General features: G+C 38.5%; 1 protein-coding gene across 2 annotated transcripts in view; it reads right to left on the minus strand.

The window, feature by feature from the left end:
- The window catches only part of LOC114252127 (neuroligin-4, X-linked), a 92,482-nt gene extending 80,286 nt beyond the window's left edge, over window positions 1-12,196 (minus strand). For both annotated transcript variants that reach the window (XM_089740421.1, XM_089740422.1), the window contains exon 1: window positions 12,013-12,196. The gene's annotated coding sequence lies outside the window, so the exon portion shown is untranslated. The remainder of the gene's footprint in view (window positions 1-12,012) is intronic.
- Window positions 12,197-26,235: the final 14,039 nt, after the last annotated feature.

Consider the following 26,235-nt stretch of genomic DNA (forward strand, 5'->3'; position numbering starts at 1 on the left):
AATTGGAACATAAAAATCAACTCTCAAATGGATGGTAGTATTCACGTGGTGTCCTATGACGTAACCCCTTAGCAGCAGATGAGCCGTCAATTCATCTCCACGTTTACGTTAATAAAGGGAATAATCTCACTTCCATTATAGTAACAACTCTTCACTTTCTAATCTCCTATTTGATTTAAGTTCTTAAAGTCGTTTGTAATTAGTCTGTTGTTAATAGCATTGAGTAAATACAAAATATACCTCGCAATGAACGTGAAACGCGTAACGCTACAGTTAATTAACACAAAGAAAACTTTACTAGTTACGTTTGAACGTTATAAATAACTCAAGTAGCGTGTCAAAAAAATAACATAACTGACCTAATTTAAGTCTACTTTAAAGCAACGCTAACCTTATAACTAACGAAGTGCAACCTTCGAATTATTTAGATGTTTAAAGGTGTGTTACTTCCAAAGTTCAACGAGTCCGCTGCAGTCCGCTGCAGTCCGTGCAGTCCGTGCAGTCCACTGCAAGTCCACCCCAGTTCACTTTGAATGTTTACTTATTGCTACAGTGTTTGAACACACTCACAGCTCACCTGGTGTTGAGTGGCTACCGTGGCCCGTTAAAATCTGAACGTGAATGTCTCCACCCACCTTGAGACATGAGATCTAAGGCGGCTGTCCCGCCGCCTAACAGCAACGCATGACTTCTTCGCGACAGAAATAAGAGCCAGAGATCCTCACGAGTCAGTGTATTTTGTTTACTGTTATTTTGTATGTTATTTATAGTTAGCTATTAAAAACAAGAGCTTTGACTATAATGTATTTGTTTATTATGACATCGCTTATGTTAAAGTGTTTTTATTTGTCAACAGAGCGAGGAAAAACAGAAAGAACCTGTCAAATTGAACGCTGTCAAATAAACACTGCAAAAATGAATACAATAAACTAGAACCTATAATTTCACTCTCAGCACGGAGGATTATCGACGCAAGGAGGAGAGATAATTTCACAATACACAAACAGATATGGCATGGAACTCATAGCCAGCGGAGATTAAGAACTACGCTAAGCATACGCCTCTCAATATTCCAGACCGATCAGCCAAAACTTGTCACTGTGATCATCTGATTAATGATTTGTATTCCTGTCGTAAATTTAATGAATTTTCGAGCTTTTGAAAGCCTCTGAAGGCTTGTACCAAATTGAAATCAAATTACAAAGTTCGGAAGTCGCGTCTAAAACGAAATATAATTTAAAGGAAACTTCTAAACGAAAGCTCAGTGAAGGCCTCTACTAAACTAAGTTGAAAGTTTTCATTTTGTTAGACACGTGACAGTGGTGTGACAATTAAAATTTCAATAATTATTTTAATATCGTACGTGGCACTGGACCACTGAAGTTACTTTAAAGATCTATGCATTGGACCTAAGGTGCAATGTATGACAGTAAAGAGCTGTTTGACAACCAAATTTTCTAATGAAATACGTACTTAACAAATGTTCACGATTGACTTCCACGGGGAAGGAATAACATCGTGTAATAAAAATAAAAAAACCCGGAAAATTATAATTTGCGTAATTACTGGTGGTAGGACCTCTTGTGAGTCCGGACGGGTAGGTACCACCACCCTGCCTATTTCTGCCGTGAAGCAGTAATGCGTTTCGGTTGGAAGGGTGGGGCAGCCGTTGTAACTATACTGAGACCTTAGAACTTATATCTCAAGGTGGGTGGCGCATTTACGTCTATGGGCTCCAGTAACCACTTAACATCAGGTGGGCTGTAAGCTCGTCCACCCATCAAAGCAATAAAAAAAACATATTACTGGTGTCCTTTAGAAGTGTGTTGCGCTATTGCACAGGTAGCTACAACACCACTTCAACCTGACACGAGACTCTGACATGAAATGTCTGCAGGTCAGTAGTGATGGTGTATTATTATTGTTATTAATTTCATTTATTTCGGACAATATTAATCCATATTAATATCAGTAACAGTGATTTCTTAAAAATATATTAGTAAGAACATAGTAACAAAAGAAAAGAAACAACATACATACATACAATTGCAATAGTTGACCATTACGAGCAAATTTTGTGGACTTCTCTACAATGATTGAGAAAAGGTTCATCTAATCTCGAAAATAACATTGCCGGGACGCTGTTTTTTTTATTTCATTGTTGCTTAGATCGGTGGACAAGCTCACAGCCCACCTAATGTTAAGTGGTTCCCGGAGCCCACAGACATTTACAACGTAAATGCGCCACCAACCTACCCTAGCTAGGAACCCTAAGAGCTAGCCCCTATCCTGCAGAGCAAGGACGCGCATCGCTTTCTTATTCCGCAAACATGCCCGATGCGCTACAGAATCGAGGCAGCCCCCTCAGGATCCTAAATGCATCGTTATACTGTACACGCAGGGCGTTATACTGCATTTGCGAGTAATTAATCCACAGACCGCACGTGTAGAAAGATGTACTATATATATACTCTGAAGAACGTAAGCTTTGTTTCTCTAAAGCTATGTGCAAGCCTGCGGGCAATCATGCTAGCACGCACTGGCAACGCTCTATGTCAGCATAGTCCCTGAGGTTACAGGTTAACAAGTGACCCAGATATTTGAATTTCTTTACAAATTCAATCGGAACTTTGTTCAGACTAATGGGTGGTATTCTCATAGGGCACTTGGCTCCCGCCTCAAAGACCATGCATTCACTTTTTTTAACGTTATACACTAGGCCATGACAGCTAACATGCCTCTCACATATCAGTGTATCTCATAGGTACATAGTATAAGGACCCGCCCATCGCTATTTTATTCTGCTTGCTCTCTCTCGTTTCAATGTAATGGAATCTTCAACAACTTAAAATGGGTCATTCACTTTAATTTTCTGGAGCAATAAGTTACTATAACTATTAATAATTTCAAAGTGTACGAGTCGGCACCCGTGTCTTAATAATATCTAAATCACCAAATCACAAATCATTCGAAGATCAATAAGACTTAAGCTATTCCGTGACTGATAAAGTAGAATCTAAATTGTGTTTTAAATGGAACTGTCGGATCGAGTCGATAGAGACAATGTCTTTGAGATTCTGGTAGTAAATAGCGCTCATAAATGCTTTTATTGTCGCGTTATCACCGTTTGATGATCTCTGCTGATAACAGGGACGTATTTCGGTAGACATTTTGTGGGTACACAATCGCATCCTTGACGCTTTGACTTTGTTTCACTTTTGTGTAATGTATATTTTAATATCAATAGACAACTCGACCATTAGTATCAGTACAAAAACTTTTATCATTTCAAAAAGAGCTCTCGTTCTGCATATATTAGAATGATTAAGCGCCATTTGGGGATCTTTGGCTCTACGAACTTGAATTAATGCTCTATATTTTTTCTAAACTGCCGAAGGAAAGCAATGTTTTCAAGAGTGTGTATTTATACATATTGCATATCTAATTCCTTGGCACGACAAATAGTCTATTATTTTGACATACGAGTATTTCAACATTTGTAATTTAATTAGATTTGTTTAAATAACTGAAAACTAAATGAAAAAAACAACCGAAAGCATCAAAATTCCTAAGTTAATGAATTAAAGTATTAAATTGAGCTCACTCTGTGCTTGTTCCCGCCGCGCCCCCACAGCACCAGGGCAGGGCTCATCTGTACTCCCTGGAACCTGCTCTCATTCACAGTGTTTTCTAGAGATTATTTTTGGCACATATGATCTGTTTTCGGAATGAGCTGAACACACAAGAAATCACATCCTGAACGTATGTACACAGTATATATAATAACAGAAGTAAAGAGACCTCGTCCACCCAGAGCTTCGTTATTAACAGAAAACTGGAGCAGTTATTACATGATTAGTGCACATGCCGACGCACCTGAGTGAGGGACAGACAAAGCATTACCTCGTTGCGTCCCTTTCTAATGTCATATTCGGAACACGAATAGAATAATTTATGGATTCAAGTCATTTGTTCGGAATGGGAACGAGAAGGATTTAATCAAAATGTAGTACCGTGGGTTATGTGAGGGGGCTGTGACGTCATCCTAAGGGGAATTAAAGTCATAATTCTGCTTTTGTAAGCTTCTAATAGGCCAATATAATGCGTATCTACATAATGAGTTTTAAGATAAATCAGAGCACCTACAGCATTCGTATAGATTAGATACGATAAAATAATAGCGTAGAGTAGCAAGACGAACAATGGCTATCTCGAGTCAACACTTGACACCATCGTCTTGGCTATTCCTGCCATATATTGAAAAGCGGGCTCGGTATTCAACGCGTAGGTACTGGAACCTATAAACCCAACAAGTCAACAACAACGTTTGTATTGTTCCCACGACTGCCCTGTCCTTAAGACGGGATGGATAATTGCTTCGCGACAGGTTGGTGGCGCCTATCTGTGCGCCCCTACAGACTGTCTTACGAATCCGGTTCACATATTTACGCAAGATTAGTTTTGCGGTTGTTCGATTGATTACGCCACTTTGTTCTTTCATTATGAAAGTCACTAAATTTTTTTTGCCAATAAATTGAATATTTTTACATTTACCTTAAGTCAAAAACTCCGAAATCCAAACGGGACCAATATAATATAGGCAACGACAAGGGAGAAATCTCCATAAACATTTATTTTTATTTTCATCATTACTCACAGCCAATATTACATTCAAGAAATTATTTCACCTCACCGATTCCCGAAGCGCAGATTTGTGTGAAACAAATCTCCAAGTAATCAAACTTTATTAATTTAGCGAATCTTTTGAGTTCCTGATATTTGTGGAGAAATGGGAATAAAAAGTTTCCTCACACGTTTGTGTAGGCACGTGGTGCCGGCTCACCGGGGCCGCGGGGGTGCGATCGAACATGCGTTCCAATTATTAGGACCAGCTTGAGAAGGGGATTTCATCGGTGCCTCTTTAACGATTCTAAAGGTATCTTTTGACCTAATGTGTGAAACATTCATTGGTGGCCCAGGAGTTGTCCCGCGTTTCTCTCGCATCACATCGTCAAGGGTCGGTTGGTTCCAACCCACGATGGTCCCAATTATAGGGAAAGAAGTAGAAAACGAGTGGTCAGGGTCATTTACAATGTTATTGACATTGTGTTAAAATTTTAACAAAACATCCTATTAACATCGAAACGTTAACGCTATTTCATAATTACCATTGTTTAGCACACAAAGATAATTTGAGACAATAAGAACCCACGTCATGACGAAATCCCGACATTTTCATACGACTAGAGCAAGGTCAAAGGAGGACTATAATTCTGATTTCAGTGATCTACATAATGTGTGTTTTGTGTGGATAGGTTCGAATTCCTTTATACCTTCAAAATTATTTGTCGTATTTCGGCGAATAAGCCTTTACTCGATATGTCTGAACATTTCGCGTGTATTCGATTTCAAAATGTCTCAATAAATTCAATACCACCAACACTTACTATATTTAATTCCGTCGCTGTAAGATATTTGTATTTTTGTAAAAAATATAAGGTAACTGTTGGCGAGGAAGAGGAGGCAAGCAGTGGTGTATAAACGAAATGAATATTTTATTTCTCCTTCCAAATTATATTTGAAATAACGGCCGTGACAATATACAGGTACATAGGTGTTGTGCGTAAGGTTGCTGCGAGAGAAGTGTCGGTGCGGTTGCAGTAGTGCTCGTTGACCGATTTCTTTTTTTTGGTAGTTTTTGTGCGCATAGACAGTAACGTAACCCAAACGAAATATTTTTATTGTCAGAATGACTCGATTAAATTTTACTCTATGTTGAATGGATATAATAATGTTGCATAAAATTGTGCTTAATTCTTCTAAAACTATTTATTGTTTTATTTCGTGAAGGGTACATAATAATAGTTATAAAATAATATAACAGTTCTGCTGTTGTTAAGATCCGAATAACTATAATATACAGCGAGGCAATCCAGCGAGGTCACTTGTGTCCAACGAGCTAACAAGCTGGATCTGTTACTCTAACTAAGTCAACAAAAACTGTTTAAACTTTAGAACAATCATTAACATCCAAACATACTGCGCTCAATACGATGTGGCATTATAACAAAAATGGCCGACATTTTGGCTCGTCGCCTAATATTCGTCTTTAGTACCAATATGAGCAGATTGTGCCCTTGTTATTGATACTGTCACAATAAAAGTGGAATTAATTAACAGAAGTTTATGTTTATGATTCTGGAATGTAACTTCTTCGCAATGCAACGGAGAGCTCCGCATCATATTTGTTTCAATGAAACCGGTGATTATTTTTTAGTACCTTTAGCATAGTAATATACTTAGTTTGGCCATAAATACTGTTACAATTAAAAATAAACAAAATATTACATTTGAATTTGGAATCTGTCATTTTTATATGATTGCTCATTGAGTTTTCTGAGTTTTCTCATTGAGTTCTCATTTTGGCGAAGTTCAAAACATCGGCACAAGTGTATCAAGATACCATTCTTGAGAAGGTAGTAAAGCCCCTTAACAACACCATGTTCAATAATCAAGAATGGTCCTTCCAGCAAGACTCGGTGCCAGGTCATAAAGCTCGGTCTACGCAGTCTTGGTTGGAAACGAACGTTTCGGACTTCAGCAGAGCTGATGACTGGCCGTCGTCTAGTCCCGATCTTAATCCGCTGGATTATGATTTATGGTCAGTTTTAGAGAGTACGGCTTGCTCTAAAGGCCATGATAATTTGGAGTCCCTAAAACAATCCGTACGATTGGCAGTGAAAATTTTTCCCATGGAAAGAGTGCGTGCTTCTATTGATAACTGGCCTCAACGTTTAAAGGACTGTATTGCAGTCAATGGAGACCACTTCGAATAAGCTTTTTATACTTTAAATTGTTTTATATTTATTTATTAAACTAACACACTGTAAAAGTAATAAATGTTATTTGCAATAGATTTTTTTTGTTTTCTTTTGTAACAGTATTTATGGCCAGACTAAGTATTTCATAAATCATTAGTTTTGCAAGCTCGTGTAAGCTTTTTTTATTGGCCTTCTAGGCAGACGAGCATACGGCCCCCTGATGGTGAGTGGTTACCATGGCCCATGGACTTCAGCAATGCCAGGGACAGAGGTAAGCTGCTGCCTACCGTTGGCTGTTGGAACTAGAGCTGAAACGATAATTCTGCTTTTTTCCGCCACGAAACTGTTACATTACATTAATCTCATACAACTGGCACTGCCTTGCGATCCGGGAGTCACTTGAACCATATCACTGAATAACACTTGTATCAACCAAACTGAATAATATCATCTTAACAATAGGTATTAATTCAACACCATTGCACTTCAATAGTGCACGTAGATAATGCACCTCAAAATAACTTCATCCTTGACTAGATAGGTAAATAAAATAAGTGAAAGGTAATAACAATAACTTTTTTTTCTTACCTAAGCTGATAGCCTTGAGAGGCTATTTCAGCGTAACCTTAGCTAGTAGGTGAGCTCACGGGGCTCAAACCGGAGTGATGCTAACGCTGACCCTAGCAAGAGCAGCGCTTCGCAGAATCTACCACCGGATCGGAAACGCGACTCATTGAGAAGATCCCGCGAAAAACTCAGTGGGTCGTGTCTATGGGTAATAATAACAAGTACATAGTTTCAACAAACAGAAATGCGTAGTATATAAGAAAAAGCAAAGTTATGGTTTTCATTCCCAACATAACCGAAACATTAATAATAACCATCAGCATTTCATTATTGTAAATGATGGAATCAACAGCACAGGAACAACGCCGCCGGTGAAACCGCAGATTAGTTCCGCGCGACAGAAGACGCGGTTAAACTTACCTTACCGAGAAGGTTTTCTCGATACAATAAACTTGTATTCAAACATAAACTTGCTCAGTATAGATTCCCACGTCCATTAGCGACAACTTACAGGAGCCGTACATTCGTCTTCTTTCGAAGATAATAAAACTTAAGTAGACGACACGTTGGACTGACCAGATCCGCACTACCCTCGATACCACAGTTCACGATGCTCTACACTCGGCGGCAGATAGAGGCAAATGGCGTGGAATGGTCCGCAATAAACTCTTGTTGCGAGGAGGTGGTCACGGCCCTCAGTATTGAGGAAACCGAACCAAGAAGAGGAAGCCGTGAAATTATAAATTTGTTAACAATTGAATTTTAGTATTTTGTACTAAAATTTAGTAACTAAGTATTGCAGTGCTACCGGGGTGAAAATGCAAAAGCAGAGACTTAAACAACTTGTCAGAAAAAATGGAATTGCTAAATCAGTTAGTTTTGTCTCGACAGGCGGACGACGGCGAGCTTCCATCCCACTTGGCGCAATTATCCGACTACATGGACACCACAGATTGCATTCCGCCGCACACCGTGAGACATGAAGGGCCGTTATGAAATAATCTGAACAGCATGAAACAATAATCTAAGACTGAATTTATTAATTCAATGTGAAACGTTATCAGTAGGCCTACACGTACCTCCCCCGCAGACCCTGACATTAACATTCGTCAGCGGTAATGAGGTCGAGTCCTTTACGAGTCGCACGAACACTTTATGGGTCATAAAGGGTTATTACTGCTGGTTATCAGTTGTTCTGTTTGTCGCTCCTTGACTTACTGTTCTATACGTTACAAAGAATACTAAAATGATGAAATTTTTACTAATTTTTATGATGAATGGAATAAAAACTTGAGTTTGGTGTAGATGAGCAGAAAAACCCATGCTCCGCCTGTGGTCTGGTGGCCGGAATTCGTTATTAACATCTTACTATCCCTGTCTTCTCAGTTGCATAGAAGCAACGACCCTCCTACTTTTCAAACCCCTACTTACAACTTCTTTGCCTAGAGGCGGACATGGTTCCAACTCATCATGCCATAGGAACTAGATTTATGGAGTGGAAAGGATCGAAGCGATTTGCATGATTTCCGATTTCATAAAAAATACTATAAGAGAGTATTTATTATATTAATTATACTTTACATTTAAAGCGATTAGATTACTAGAATATTCAGAAAATTGTAAAATTAATTATTTTAATCAAAATTTATTAAAATTAGATACGAATGATCAACTCAAATAATAATTAGTCGGTACTGAGGATCATTAAGTCCAGTTCTGAAGCACGGACATTAAACCGACGGGAACTGGGCGTCGCGGCGTCGGCAATAACTAGTGTAGTATTACGTCGGATTAACTAGGCCCACGGTAATGATGACTTATTGTCAGCGACCAGATTAAGGTATCTCCACTGCTCGTTTATTTGGTATTCGTAAGTAGTAGACATAGTTAAAACTTGTTTAACGATCTAATCTCGCGTATTTCATTGTCATTATATTATTTCCGACGTTTTGAATACTTATATTTTTCGTGGTCACGTACGATTTTAAATTATTATCAGTTCTAACGCCTGACTCGGGGGAGCAGTAGTTGGATCACTGGATCAGAGGCTGTCAGTTTGATTTCCACTACCGGTAAATATTCATTGGACGTACAGATTTTTAATCTACCTGCTTATTATCTGAATATTAGTGAACCTGACCAGTGATCCTCCTCGACTGGAGATAAGATCTTTACTTCATTCAGTATTCAGAGCATCGCATCCATAGCATAGAAGACATTCTTACCATGTATTATTGTTTCATATTTTTGAGTTTCGACAGCCAATTAACACCAGACTGACCGTGCACTCGTCCGACATATAAAGCAATAAAAACACCTCATCACCACCACGACACCGCTTACTGTTCAAATATTATTGCTAACGCAAGCAAAATAGTGGACACGCCACGCATTTTATATATGTTAGAAAAAAAACTTGAGTTCTAAATACAAAGGTACTTGCAAAATAATTTAGAAATTGACTTGCTGTTTTATTCCAAAATAGAAAATCAATAAAGACCAAACGTTCGTTGAAATCTAGCATGCGTTCATTCTACAGGATACGAATCTTCGAGACAGTTTAATTTTTCGGAAATCTGTAGGAAAGTTAGAAAACTCGATAAACAAACCTTGCACAAAGTGCTTTGTTCTTGAATAAAATGAATGAAATTTTACAGGACATGTCTCGACGCTTGAAAACTTAAAAAATACGGTTAAATGTTTTCTGTTTGAGGAAATTTTCCCACGTATGTAACTGACATAGCCTCTTAGGCTACCAGCGAATAGGTAGGGAAAAGAATGGCCTTCACTGTCCTGTCACCGTCCTGCTCCTGTACCCCCGAAGCAACTGTGTCCAGCTGTTAAACAGCTTTTATTAAGGTGTCTATAATTTTCTATAACGACTTAAAACCAGTCCGGCTGTGTGTTTGTCAGCGAATCTTAGGAATAAGTGACATAACGATTTTGAGATTGAGCACTGACAGCTCACGCTGCGCGTATTGTGTAGAACAGAGAAAGTAAAATAATCACCAAGCTTCGTTAATAAACAGTCAATAATAAGAAATGTAATGCATTTAAATTAGCCAACACTGGTTCAAAAAGAATACACAAAGTTTCAAAATTATAACATTACCGTAAATATGAAACGAGGAATTCTTCAAAAATAAGACAATCGCTCAAACAAGATTATCCCTGAAAAGTTTGTCGAGCTAACGAACTGATCACGTAAAAACGTCGCGCATTATATTTTACAGTGCTCTGAATATTTTATAAATTCCACAAAATATAAACTGTATTTAGATCGGAGTAGACAGACAGACTAGCCATGGTCTACTGAAGTAGGGCGGCTACCGAAGCCCTCACTCAATCCATTTGCGTCACGTGATTGCCGCAGCTTACTTTAAGACATGAGGTGGCAGTGATTTTCTAGAGACAATGCAAGAAACTCAGCACAGATGTCAGAAAAGAGGCACCCGATCTCTCAATGTAGCTTCTTTATTTTTATTGGTATGTGCTGGTGATTATCAAGGACGTGCATTGCACCGACGATGCGTATCGTTGGACATATCAAATAAGTCAATTAGGTCATAATTATATTATTATGAACATTAAGTTAGGATCATAAAACTTTTAACAGCACCTCTTCGTGCTGCTCAAGACACGCCATAATTAAATTCCCAAATTTGACAAGTCCATTTATGAATTAAATAAAGTTGCATTTGATAGAGCGCCGCCGCGCCGCCCGCACTGAGTCCACGCACCGAACAACCCCTTAGTCTCCGCGACCGTCACGCATCGAAGCACATTACATATTCCACAAGGCCCTTAATCCCTTATCTAAGAACGATACGACTCCAGTCCCCTTTTCAAAAAGCTCGAAGCGTTTACAAAAAAGACTTAGTTACACTTGGACTTTAATGTGTGAACTGTTTTTTGTGCTGAATTATTTTAGAATCGTATATTTATTAAAAGTTTTACGGTAAAATATTTCTTGTAATCAATCAATCAATCAATAAATACATTCAATTACTTTTCTGACCAAAAAATTTACGGTTTTTCACGTTTCTCTCAACTTTGGTTTCCAAGAAAGGATAATCAAGGAAACGACCCGAATACATATTTTTAAGTACAGTCTTATAGTTCATTATAAATAAGAACTACATTTTTGGTCGGTTTTGGTTTTCCTTTATTTGTATAACACATGGTAGGTAGCACTAAATCTAAATTTATCAAGAAACAAATGCGTATCGACACGGGTGCTACAAAAATTTGAAATTATTATTTAACTTATTAAGAAAAAATCCATAATTAGAGTAAGTAAACTAATTTTTTTTACAATTTTTCAAACTGATAATTTATTGAGCGATACTACAAAAAAAAACCTTTGGAGTCATTAAGATCTGAAAACTGTCCTCGCGTCTCGCTCGTGGGATATCCAAAGTTCATCAGCGACAGTTGCTAATGTCAAGCTCGTGGGTCGTAGGTCGGTCTTCATAAAAAGTAACAGCTATGCAGACTGATGAAAAGTTACTTATGTGTTAAATAGCAATTCCTAAGTCCGTCCGCATTGAAAGCCATTCAGGAAGTAAGGTTCAAGTTTAAAAGAGGAAATCGTTTACGCAAATGTGAATAACAATGAGGTTACCTCGGACGGTGCCTGCGCCCCGCTGCGGCCGTTTGTCACTCACTCAATCACAACACGCATCACAGCACACCTCACGCTACCCACTGTCCCGTGTCCCGTCGTCACTTGCGAGCCGGCAGAGCACCACGGAGTCCACCGAGCGCGTGACTGTTAGCTGCGGCGGGCGCCGCACGACTGCCTGCCTCTCGGCTAGGGCGGCGGCGCCAATTATGCTTTTTTCTCACAGCTCCGAAACTAGGTGCACGAAATTTAGCATATCTGCACACGGTAAAGGATTAAGTGCTTATGGCTAGAGCGGAGGCAGTGCCGGGCGAAGGCGTTTGTGTGTTGTGTGCTCGTGTATACGGGGAAACGAGCTCGTTGTGTTCAAATCAGTTTACGATAAGATTTAAGCGGCCGACTTTAAGCGTTAAGAATTTCTTTTTATTTCTTATTCAGTAGATCGGTGAACGAGCTCACGACCCGCCTGCTGAAAAGACTGTTGTCTGGAGACCATACAATGCTATATCACTATGAGAATGCTGCTATTCTCCTTCGGAATAGAGGTCGAAGTCTCGATTGCATTGTATCATGTCTACTTCACTTTTTTAACTGTAACGTATAACTACTTCGCGGCAAAAAAGAGTGACGCAACGGCTTATATTACGCCCAACACCAGTGCGGCATATACTGTTGGTTGGCGACCACAGCACTCTGCTATATCACTTAGAAAATGCACCTGTCCATTATTCGATGAATTTTTTAGTCGCTTTTTACGACGTCCCCGAGAAAATAGCATGCTTCTCAAATATAAAGCCAATTCGACTCTAATGTGATTTTTATGTTTTATAGATACAAGTTTCTCGACTTTGAAAGTCAAATGATAAATCTATCCGACTATTATTCAACAGGTACTGTTACTATGAGCTACTGTTACGATTCTGCAATCATTTACTCTTAGTGAAAATATCCTACCTCCGTATTTCCTGATCCTCAAAACTTAGATACTAATAATCAGTGGACAAACACCTCTTCTACTAATCTAATAAAAAGCTATTGCGTTGTAAGATCTTCCGACCATAGAAGAGTATACACAATAAAACCTCTTTAGTAACAGAACACGACCAAATCGTGTCTTTAGGTAGTTATTTTTGTTAATATACAAAATCCACCTGTGTGCCAGTTACGTGTCACATTATTTAATTCACTCCAATTACCTGTGGAGGCATTCGTAATGGTAGAGAAACTCGTTAGCCCAAGAAAAGTTCAGCCTTTTAAAGCGCTTTATTATTCCAAAGTCAGAAACGAGACGTAAGACCCCAGCCGCTCGGAACTTTAAGAGAGAAAAAAAAGAATTTATTCTCTAAAAAAAAATGTTGAAAAGAAAAATGAAACGCCATAATGTCCATTGAAGGTAAAACGACTTATATAATGCAAGAAAATTGAGTTAACTTGTTCTGAATCGATGCGCCGGCTCGACTGACGAGCCTTTGTGCATGGCCGAGGAATGTGCATTCTGAATTCACGTTCGATTCTAGAATAATACTCTATTATGCAAATTTAGAGTTTAATAAAAGAGCGTGGTGCGAGTGTCAGCGGACAATAATAGTTAGGGAAAGGTTTTTTTGTCGTCGGGCAGGGGGTGCGGGGTCGCGGGGAGGCCGATTGATAAAACGCCTTCAGTTCCGAGGTCGAGTGCTCTGCAACGTGAATTGAAATTGATTGAATCATTTTTGAAATAACGAGTGTATTTGTGCTCCTCTATTTCATTTTCACACGTTGCTTCACAAATCTACAGTGAACACTTCATCGGATCTTTACGAACATTCTAACGATTAGTGTGTTATGATTATAAAACCAGGTGGGTAGGATAGAAATTGAGATGAGATCTGAAGAATAAGAAGAAGAACCAATAACCGCTTCGCAGCAGAAATAGTCAGCCTATCATAATATCGACCAATGTTTAAGACAGGATGTTTTTTTATTAATATTTATCTAACATACTAAATATCTAACATAGCGTATTGATCCCTAGCTGTCGATTGAGTATCTCTAAAACAAAAATACATAATTTTAAATAAGACTGATCCAAAGTCTGATCTAAGAGAGTTCCGCTCAATACGTATTCAGGTTGTAATTAATTTGACTTATTTTATAATTATTTAATTTCCGGAAACTACTGTGCAATGCCCATGTGCATAGCTACATAGATACTTACAACTTCGCCACACCAGCAACCAACGCATCTGCTGCTGACAATCACGTACGCTTTGTTTATTACTACTAATAAATTCATAGATTGTAGATACTCGTAGATTGAGACGAACGAACGAACACTGTAATTGTACTTATTATAATAGATGTACTCAGTATTATCCGAATCATGCTACTCATTTACTATGTTATAATTGATTAAATAATGTTTACTTCCATGACATGAACTCGGCATCAAGCAGCAGCGTCTATTTGCTATAGTACAGTCTCGAATGGTGGATTTCTTCGGACACGTTTCGCGACGAGATGGCCGGTCCATAGAACGCCTCGTTGTACAGGGAAGCGTTGATGGTACAAGACCGCGCGGGAGGCCACTAATGCGGTGGACCGACCAAATTAAAACTGCAATGGGAGGTCCCCTAAATGAGTGCTGTAGAATGGCCTTGAGCAGGGAGAGATGGCGCGACATCGTGAGACGCATCAAGTGTGCCCCTTCCAACACTACATGACGATCACGACCACTCTGTCAAGAGTGACACGATTGAGAAGAAGAAGAAGAAGAATTGATTAAATATTATTATCTAGATTACAAACTAGCTTTACGTGAAATCTGATTCAAATTTAGACAGTTTTGCGTAATTGACAATCATACATACAAAATTTAACATTTATTATATTACTATCATATTCTATCACTACTCTATACAGCATAGAGTATGATTCACCACGGGTAGACAAGCCAGGCCGGTATCAAAATCTTTTCCGAGCTGATTGTATTGTAATAACGGATCTATAGATATATGTATATATGTATATTTAAATAAGACATGCCTGTTGAGAGCTTGCAATCGTAATGTCACGCCTCACCTTAATCGTTTTCGTAAAATGTAATTTAAAACCTGAAAAATAAGTAATCTCAGATCAAATTATTCGTTCAACTCGTATCCGGATAGTTAAATACACTGTTATTTATTACTTTAATAAAAAGGGGTTCATTAAAACTACTTACGTATATACATATTTATTCGTGTTCTTGTGTTTTAAATTCAAATAGATTTGGATCCATACTTATGCAAAAAATTTAAATGGTTGTTAATATGTGCCATGAATGTACCAAATAATCAGTATGATGCTATCTTTTGGCACTGATGCAGTGAATTCAGAAACATTTTGAGTGTCTCACTCATTTGAAAACCGATTAGAACAACGCGGTACAACGGTATCATCTACTAAGTAACCGTTGCTTCAGAATTATTAGCCTAATAATTTAATGTTCACAGCTTAATCTAATGCATTTTGGTGCAAACCACGTCAATTATATTAGCCGATAGTTGAACAGGACACAAGCGAGTGGCGTGGCGTGCAGGCGACGTAATTAGAGCGTGCTGGCCCACTGTTGTTTTATAATTTACTGCCCAAATTTCAGGCGTTCGCCCTCGGGCACCGAACGCTTGGGCGCTCGTGACGCGGCTACGTGTTGTGTTGCACACTTATGGGCAGAGTTTGCCTGTCAGCACCCTTAAGGAAAGTTAAAAATCAAACCCGCAAAAGTATAATTAGCGTAATTACTGGTGGTAGGACTTCTGGTGAGTCCGCGCGGGTGGGTACCACCGCTCTGCCTATTTCTGCCGTGAAGCAGTAATGCGTTTCGGTTTTAAGGGTGGGGCAGCCTCTGTAACTAACTATACTGAGAACTTAGAACTTATATCTCAAGGTGGGTATACTTACGCTGTAGATGTCTATGGGCTCCAGTAACCACTTAACACCAGGTGGGATGTGAGCTCGTCTACCCAACTAAGCAATATTTTTTTTTAAATGTAAATAAGGGTTTGGTCCAGTTTTTTTTTGGTAACACGTGATGTAAACATAACAAACATTATATTATATTGTATTTTCTTATTCTTCTTATCTCATTATTATTTATTTGTAGTACTACAAAAATAAAGGGCTATGTATTGTAACCTTTGGTTTAAAAACGTTTCTTAAACTTAAATTCAAAATTAGGATACATAATAGTATAATACAAAGATAAAACAGTGACGTGCAACGACATACAAATTAAAATAACGTTCCCTCTTTCATACAATTTCGATACGACGACCCTTACCAGCCGCAGAGTAAAGCTCCTACAGCTACTACCAATAATTACCCGAGTTCCTAAAATATTAAGATGACATTGATTTTAAAACAAGTAAATTGTTCATTATAGAAGTCACCTTAGTTAATTGTTGAGAAATATTAGGTAACCTCCCCGGGATCGCACCGAAGCACAAATAATAGTACACCGGTCGTCACCCTCCTAATAAACCAAGGAAGGTTTGAGATCATATTATATTAATTTATAGACTCCTTAATAGCAGCGTGTACGAAAAGTCATGCTAAGCTTTTTGTTCAGTTAAAACAGTTTGAAAAGCTTAAATTGTTAAATTGCAATTTAATACGATAGTAGCTGACTGTACAGTAAACCTCACACGGGCAAGTGCAAACAATAGTTCTGACTTGTCGTCAATATAACAGCCCCTGCGTCCCATTCCTTATCTACAGATAACCACGAACCCATGGGGTAGGCTTTGATAAGGGATCCGGCGCAAAACATAAACCCTCATTGAACTTAGAGGGAGATATTTAGCACCCGGAGAATTATCTGTTTGGGCGGTTGACCGAGGTATTTGTGTGCCGCCGCACTGGGTTCATGCTACAGTGACATTGTGAGTTTAAATTAAAAATTGTTTAGTAATTAAAACTAGTTCTCCAGTTTAATCTAGCGTTTACTAGTATGATTATTATCACTAATGATGCCGCGGTAATCGAAATTCGACTAAAATTAATTGAAATTATAAGTTTGTACACTATTATGATTTAATTGTCAACGACTCTTAAACTTCTATAATCACAGATTTCGCTAAGACTACACCTTAGACTTAGAAATATTATTAAAGACAAACAATATTTAAGCTATTCTCAATTTGACCACAGACTATAAGCAAGAAGAAAAGTTTGACAATAAACAAATAGTATGCATGCGTGTGTGTGTCAAATACATGGTAGTGTGTGTAATGCTTTTTTTAAATTGTTTTAATATATTTTTATGAATAATTTAATAAAATATTAATATTCTGCACTTCTTCTCTATGTTCTCTATAAGTATGGGAAATTTCATACTCCTCCGTCCACGCAATTTTCGTGAAAAATGGGTACAAAGTTTTTGCTTCACCTATTAATATATAGATAATAGTGGGAAAAACTCTTTATAAATTTTTACCACGGCGGTGCGCTGGTTCAATATTTTTGAAGGAAGTTTTGCGGGGGCGAGTATCGCTAAAGATGCACAAAAGAGGGGAAGGCCGAGGCTAGGCTATGAGGAGTAGACGTACCTGCCAACCCGTCGCTAGCTCTTCCAGGCTGCAGAATTCGACGCCACTGCTGGACGACGCGTAATGGCGGCGACTTGACACGGCACTCTTCTAAATTATTGTCTATAAAACTTGTATATCACTCGCGCAACGACGAATATGGTCGTCAGTAAGAGTTCGTATAATAGAGTCCAAAGAATATATTTACGTGAAAAAATAAGCGGCGTGTACAGCGCGTGCGGTGCGGTCGGCGATAGTCTTCTTTTTTATTTTTTTGACTTTAGCTTCTTATGTTTCTTTTTTATAAGTGGCCATGCGAGAGGTTTTATGTCTACTCTCATTAAAAAAGAACCAGATAATATAATGTCATACGTTTTGAATAGTTTTCAGGTTTCGTGATCACGGACAATTAAAAGCAGTTTTAATTATTTTCGACTCGTGAAAACCGAATAACATACTATGGCTTAGTAGATAGATGCTTCGGATCTAAGTAAGCAAACACCAAGAAATATAATAATTGTAATTTCCTTTATGCCACCATATCAATTATGACAATGGCTTTATTGTAAAAACGACGAAAAACATTCAGCTCTCCTATAGACATAATATGTTTAAATAGTGAAAAGATTTTTCATACAAAAAATTCAAAGTTTTTCAAATCTTTGTCTATCTCATATGTGTACATCTACATGTAGTTGACTGGCAATGAGGCGCACTATGAGCCCGCCCGGCAGTTACCACCGATATGCGTATTTGAGCCGCGCGACATTCTGTTTGTAATATGGATAATAGAATATAAACAGCAAATTAAATTAAATTATTTTAAAATTATTTGAAAAAATTTAATGGTAATACCGTAATTATTGCTTAGACGGTCTTCAAAAAATTAACACTCATATGGCTTTTTATATTATTCGTTACTGCCTTTTTGTCCCAAAATTTACTTATTTCCTGGGGTGTTGTCCACTTCTGAAGCATCCAGAGTTATTATCAAGTTTGGAAAACCTCGTGAGGGATACGCTCACGTCCATTTTAAATATAAATTTAGAAGATCGTATCTGAACACGAACTAGCTTACCCATCAGGTTGGGTGGTTTGGGTATTCGATAAACTTTTATTGTTTCTTTACCAGTATTTCTGAGTTCGGTCCATGCCAATGATTTTTTAGTGCGGAAGATCTTAGGGTATGATGTAATTGTGTTATCTACGAGCAATAGCTTCTAAACATCAGCGACATTACAAAGAGACAGACGTGTAGCGAGCGCGGGTAGAGTCTGCACGGGTAGAGTCTGCGCTGTCAACTCGTCTCAGCAACTCATGAAAACCATCTCATGTTGAATATCTTCAGGCGCCGCACAGCTCGACCCGTGTCTTACCGTTTACTCGCTAATCATTCTGTGGCATTGCTCGACAGCTAAGACAGACAAGACAAACTTCGCGGTAATCTTGTTTAAAGATTTGATAACTAAAGCGACCTTGTAGGCAAGTTAATGTAAAAACTGAGGAAGAAAATTATTTTGGTGAGCTTTTAAGTTGATTGATATTAAAAAAATCTTAATATTACGTTTAAGTTTAAGAGAAAGTTATATTTTTATTGATGGCTTTTGTTAATCAGATATAATAATAATTGCATTTGTTATTATTATAAGTCTCATTGGTGAGACAAACATTATGTTATGTCTTACATAACATAATGTTTGTAACATGTGTTTTAAATCTGTGAAGAAAATAATTTAAGTCATCGTGGCCTAAAGGATAAGACGTCCGGTGCATTCTTATCTAGCAATGCACCGGTGTTTGAATGCCGCTGGCAAGTACTAATTTGTCTAATGCTATACGTACTAAGCAAATGTTCACGATTGACTTCCACGATGAAGGAATAACATTGTGTAATAAAAAAAACCAGCAAAATCATTATTTGCGTATTTACTGGTGGTAGGACCTCTTGTGAGTCCGTACGGGTAGGTACCACAACTCTGCCTATTTCTGCCGTGTAGCAGTAATGCGTTTCGCTTGGATGGGTGGGGCAGCCTTTGTAACTATACTGAGACCTCAGAACTCATATCTCAAGGTCGGTGGCATTTACATTGTAGATGCCTATGGGCTCCGGTAGCCACTTAAGACCAGGTCAGCTGTGAGCTCGCCCACAAACCTAAGCAATAAAAAAGTCTCAATTTTTATTCGCCGGTGGAACAAATGTCACCTGTAAAACAGATGTTATATTTACCATTTTTATGAACATATAAGATTAGAAAAAAATCAAGGTCTAAGAAATCAGAGTCTATCTGGCGTTAAGTGGCTGCCGAAACTCATAGCCATTACACAATGTGAGTGCTGCCATCCCTCTTTAAACAGGAGACAGCACTCGTGGTGTAGTATAATGATTGTCCCACACTTCAAACTTTATGGCATTGCTGCTTCGTGGAGGAAATCGATAAGGTGGTAGAACCAACTAGTGCGGGCTCATTGTACCAACAGTGTACATTATTAGTGTGTATATACTTTTTTTTTTCCAAAGATACAGTTTACCGTGACTGCAATTATATACAACTATTTTTCTTTGAGTATGTCCGAGCTGCCCAAAATGTAGCGACTGTTATACGGCTCCTTAGTCTCGTGCTTAATATATCCATTCTGTGAGACGCAGCTTCTAACACTTTACTTATATAATACATAGCATTCAGCCACTATTTAACATGATTAATATGGATGCTAAACGCTGTTCAGCTTAACTGCAGATACTATGAGGGTCTACGTGATCTTTACGTACCGCTACGCATTGCTACGCCCTGCTACGTAGCGCTACGTACTGCTACAAAGGGCTACGAATTCTAAACACACCCAATTACTTCTATTTTTTTTAAGCTTCACAAATTAACTTCCAGTTCAATCACGGAACAGGCGCTGTCTAATGGTACCAAACATATATCGCAACTATATTAGCATACCTTTATAATCGTGTGACCCGATCGGAAGAATAATCGTACCGACCTCACTGAGCGCCCCATAGTAGTGAATGTGAAAAATCTTGGACCCGTTCTCAGAATCAAAACAAAAAGCCGGCGCAGTCTGAACGCTGTAGTGTTAGAGTTGAGTTATAAAACGCGTGGAGAGGAGGGTGTCGCGTTGTTTGATAAGCCTTTGCACATACTATCCAACTTCTGTGTGTATTACAAACGTTTATTCTCAAAGTTTTGTTCGTGGCCCGTGTGTACCTGGGCGACGAGTTTTCGCGTTAATAGTTTTTGCTTCCCAAATACATCTGTCTGTGACTGTATTTAGATATAATATTATTTTAAATTTAAAAAGTTGTTTTAAAAATGATTTCTCATGTTTGAATAACAATAATAATGAATTATAAGAAAATGATCACCATCGCTCTCATCATTCTCTCTGTAACTGAAGGTCCGTAATCATTGTACCAAATCCAGAACCACCAGAACTTCCCATGTGTGGGTACCCCATGTGGACACTTAATATTCATAGCATTGTATGATATATACTATAATTATATATACTATAATTATATATACTATAATTATATATACTATAATTTTTGAAATGAAAAAGAATTCCAACTTCTTTCTTAAAATAAATGTAAAGGCATTTACAGATAATTACTTTAGATAAATGCATAACAAATATACAATTTGGCTTATTTATTATTAAATATAATGATATTCTAACATGTCTCTATTTGCTTGAAAAACAAATACTTATGTTCCGTCTCAAGGTTTTAAAAAAAAATTGAGAAATTTTTAGCGAAATATCTCAATCAAACAGCACATCGCCTATTTCCCTAGCTCCGTGTTTCAAATTGAACATATGTGAGTGTGCATTGCGGCAGGTGTGAACAGAGAGGCCTAAACCAACACTGTGACCGGCGATAGTGACCCTTGCAGGCGTTTCATTTCAGACACTCTCTCTTTATTAACTAGTCTTCACTTCTTCGGGAGAAGCTGCTAAAGTTTATGGCGCTCTTTGTCAAACGAACATTTGAAACATTAGCATTTCCCTATAATCTCTTGAATGATTATCTTATACCTTTAAACGAACAATTCTTGTATATTAATATATATATATATATATATATATAATCTGAATCTCGTAAAGGGCTCCAACGATTTTCATAAAATTTAGTATACAGGGGATTTCGGGGGCAATAAATCGATCTAGCTACGATTTATTTTCAGAAAATGTTGTTTTATTCGTGTTTTCAATAATCAACTCTTCCCGACATCTATTGGCGAATAATAATACTATTTTTCTCAATTGAGGGCAACTAACTGCTTTAAAGACACAACAAGATGGCGTTATCAAAAAAAAAAAAAAAACGAGCAAAGTTCGGTCGTCATCTAGTAAAAGTGTAAAATTTCATATAACCTAATCAACGTCTGAGGCCAGAAGTTTTTATTGCAATGACAAATGGACATCTGTTAAACGACCATACTCAAACTTGCTTCTTCCTCGAGCTGATACTAACAATTCCTGAACGTCCGTCTTCTTCCACCTTTCTCCAACAGAAGGGCATATTTACTTAGAAGCCTGGATGTGAGTCCGCATGGGTCACTGCCTAGTCCTGCCAATTACGGACAAGAATAAATTTTTAATACATTACTCGCAATATATATATTACAATTATTACAAGGCCACCCTGCATAGATCGTCACTCCACCGAGTCTGAAGGCGCCCTGCACTACGTTTGCCAATTCACGGTCTCCCTTCGGGAACACGTTTACTCGAACAGTTAACATGGCCAGCCCATTGCCACTTCAGCTTACTAATCCAATGCGTTGTCGATAACTTTGGTTCTCTATAAAATCACGTTTCAGATTCGATCCTTTAGAGAAACTCCAAGCATAGCCCTTAAAGCAGCTATAGCCCAACCATCAGTGCCGACGTTTGGCCCCGTATGTCATGACAAGCAGGACGCTCTGATTGAAGATTTTCGTCTTTAGACTCTGCGGAATGGACGACGAAAATACTCAACGTAATTTCCGAAATGCCGTTATCTTATTATTATCGCTTTAATAAAAACAAAGAATGTTATTTTTTTATCGTAACATGTCACGGCTTACTGTGTAAAACTTGATTCATAACAAAACGCGGAACTACCCAGATACACAAATAAAATATCAATTTAGCAAGTTGTGCGGAAGCTCTCGTCACAATAATTACAGTACGTTCTGTTACACGCAACTTCCCGGGACGCGGGGGACTCTGTGATGCCGGTTGTCCTTGCGTGAATTATTTTTAAAAACGAATCTTTTCTGTTTGTTTTGGATCGCCGCCAAGAATTTAAGTAACTGCTCGAATGACTTTAAATTGAAATTTAAGTCACGTATCGTATATGGCCTACTGTCATGCCCTGTGGTGAAATGTTTATAAAGTGAATGTAAAATACTAACGTTAATCTCAGTATAAACACTTCTAGCTTCAATAAACTTACATCCCGTACCGCACATTGTGGACTCCACTATGTGCTATACTTAATTGTATTTCATTGTCTGTAATGCAAAAAATATTAGTAAAATATTTAATAACTTGTTTTTTATTAATATCGTTCTAAAAATTACAACGTCTATGACACGTCTCTGTTTTCTGTAACTTGTACCGCTGTATAGGTCAAACGTGTTTCAAGAGTTGGAAAAATCAGTGGCCTAAATACACAGTTTGACATCAGAGATGGTGTCGCTGGCGTTGTTTCATGGCGGAAAGAAACCCGACCTTAGATGCTGCCTTTTAGTTATTGCTTAGGTATAATCTCCTTTAGGATCTTACGAACACCATCCTGGCTCGTCAGAGTCTACTTGGCACCCAGCCACTTCAGATCTTTTACCGCCATCGATTGTCTATTAAAACGAAATGTCATTACCTACATAATAAATACCATTTCCATGTACATATAGATTAATTCATTTTAAAAAAGGGAAAGTAACGTAAAACGTCTTTTAAACTCGACCACTATAGTGCTACATACTTTTATATTATATCTACTACTTACACGACTCTTTGCAAAAACCGACGAAGACTTTTACATAAACTTTGCGAAGAACGCTCTTAAAAGGAGCTTTTTTAACGAAGGAAAGTTTCTGTATTTTCGTGTCGGTTGAAAAGCATAGTTCTAATTACGAACAATATGGAGAGCCGCGGAAGGCGACTTCGAAGGTAGTCCATCGTCATGTTTTTGTTGAAGTTTCCCGATACAAAGAACTTCAGAGGCTAGATACGACTTTCAAATTTGATATTTGTCAGAGCATCTTCTTTCTGCACGTGAAGCAAGATAGTCGACATACTCATAGATAACAAAGCGTTAATGATTATGGTTTTGTCCTAGAGCAATTAAATATTTTTCTAATAGAACGTGAAAGTGTAATAATAGAGGTGTTCGAATTCGAGGCGGGGCTACCAATTTTTCTAATGAAATACGTACTCAACAAATGTTCACGATTGACTTCCACGGTGAAGGAATAACATCGTGTAACAAAAATCAAACCCGCAAAATTATAATTTGCGTAATTACTGGTGGTAGGACCTCTCGTGAGTCCGCGCGGGTAGGTACCACCACCCTGCCTATTTCTGCCGTGAAGCAGTAATGCGTTTCGGCTTGAAGGGTAGGGCAGCCGTTGTAACTATGCTTGAGACCTTAGAACTTATATCTCAAGATGGGTGGCGCATTTACGTTGTAGATGTCTATGGGCTCCAGTAACCACTTAACACCAGGTGGGCTGTAAGCTCGTCCACCCATCTAAGCAAAAAAAAAAAAAAAGATACGACCAGCCTGGCGTGTGTTCGCGAATGGTTTCCGCAAGGTTGTGTAGAGGCGGCTCGGCTCAGTCTGTGTCGACATATCTGAAAGTGCCTAAGCCAAAACTTACGTAAAATATTGTTTGTAAGACTATTTCTGCCCACCACAGGATCCGGTTTGAAGGAGACAATAAAAAATTCGACATCAGGAATCAAGCGAGTGACGTTATTTAGGTTAAAGCCACGAACCACAGCCCATCCACGCAAATAAATATCAAATATGTGAAACGCAAGATGACACTCTACGAGACCCCGTTCCAGTAAAGTTCATACGTCTTCAGTGAAGAAGAGCACGAAGCATCAGTCAAGCGCCAGCTCATCTCAATAGTGGTCGCAAAACTAGCAACTGTGCTCATTTGTCACTCGTTACATCTGCCGTATCCACGAGACGTACATGCTCTTTGTCCGGTTGTGTCACACGCCTCTCATACCACATGTCGCATAGTATTCGAGATAGTGTACGTGGCACTATATTTCAATAAAAAACATTATGTTCGTAACTTGTAAAGCTCACTAGTGCTCACGAGTAACAAGCTATTAACAAAGGTGATTTCAATTATTAAAAGAAAAAAGGCCACGATTACAAAATGAATGTTAAGCCCTAACACACGTGTTACCAGACACCCTAGCAATTTGTTATGACAGTACAAGGACTATTATAACGGAAACATTTCTACAACATCATTAAAATTTGAAACAGTCGTGCGATATGCTATCCAGGGCTCACTCTAACGGACGTGCTATGTTTTCAACTGTAGAAAATAAATTAATTATTATTATTATTAATGCCAGGGGCACAGCCAAGTGGCTGCTTACCATTGAGTACTCTCCACAACTCTCGTTGAAGACATATTCTGTCAGCGCTTGGAAAATACCGTGGAGGGAAGCTCATTCAAAAGCCGTATGGTACGTGGCAGAAAAGATATTTGAAAACGCACTGTCGATGAACGCAGCGGTCCCAGATAATATGGATAACTCTGCTCTGGTGGCGAGAGGTGTGATAATAAAAAGGAGATGGGGGATCGTTTCGAACAATTCCTCAGAGTATTCCCCATGGAACATACGGCACAAAACACAAAGAGAACCGATGTCCCTCCGTAGGCCCAGAGGTTCCAAGCGATCTGTGAGAACTGGACTATCAACAATCCGAACGGCCCGTCTCTGTACGGAGTACATTTAGGAGTCTTGGGCCAGAGGTGGGAGCAGTACTCCGTGCGAGGCTGGACCTGTACTTTATAAAGGGCATGTCTTTGCCCACGCGTGAAATACCGCTTTGCTCTGTTGAGGACTCGTGCCATTTTAGAGGCCAATTTGACTTTAACTTTCAAATGACTTGATACTAATTACCACTAGAAATATCGACCCCCAGAATCCCTACACTCGCGGAAAGCTAATGGGATACTCCTTGAACACTATGCATCAAATGCATGATTTCGAGAGCTATGGTAAAATTAAAAATATTAAAGAACAATGTTAATTCATAAGCTCAGCCAAGGTTCACCCCTCTAGATATTTCTCGTGAATGTAACTGCATTCCGCCCCGGGCGGGTTCAGCTTTGTTTCACTGCCGCTTGTGTTCGCCGCACAGAGATGCAGGATCACTTCATATCCAACACATACGACGCATTTGCAGGCAAGCAGTGCCTGAATACAATGCCTTTAATAAAATATTGTTGAAATTCAATTTTTTTGTTAATGTACATATTTTATTCGCATTTGAAGTTTGGACTGTGAAAAGTTTTACAGACTTTGTGCTGGAACTGTCGTACCATTTCAAAACCGGTCTTTTTATTAATTAATGGTATATGATAGAGGAAGTGGGGAAAGAGAAAACATGTTGCGATGATCCCAGGTGACTGGGAGAGGAGCA

This window comes from Bombyx mandarina, chromosome 04 (assembly GCF_030267445.1).
Source record: "Bombyx mandarina strain Sakado chromosome 04, ASM3026744v2".
NCBI lineage: Eukaryota > Metazoa > Arthropoda > Insecta > Lepidoptera > Bombycidae > Bombyx > Bombyx mandarina.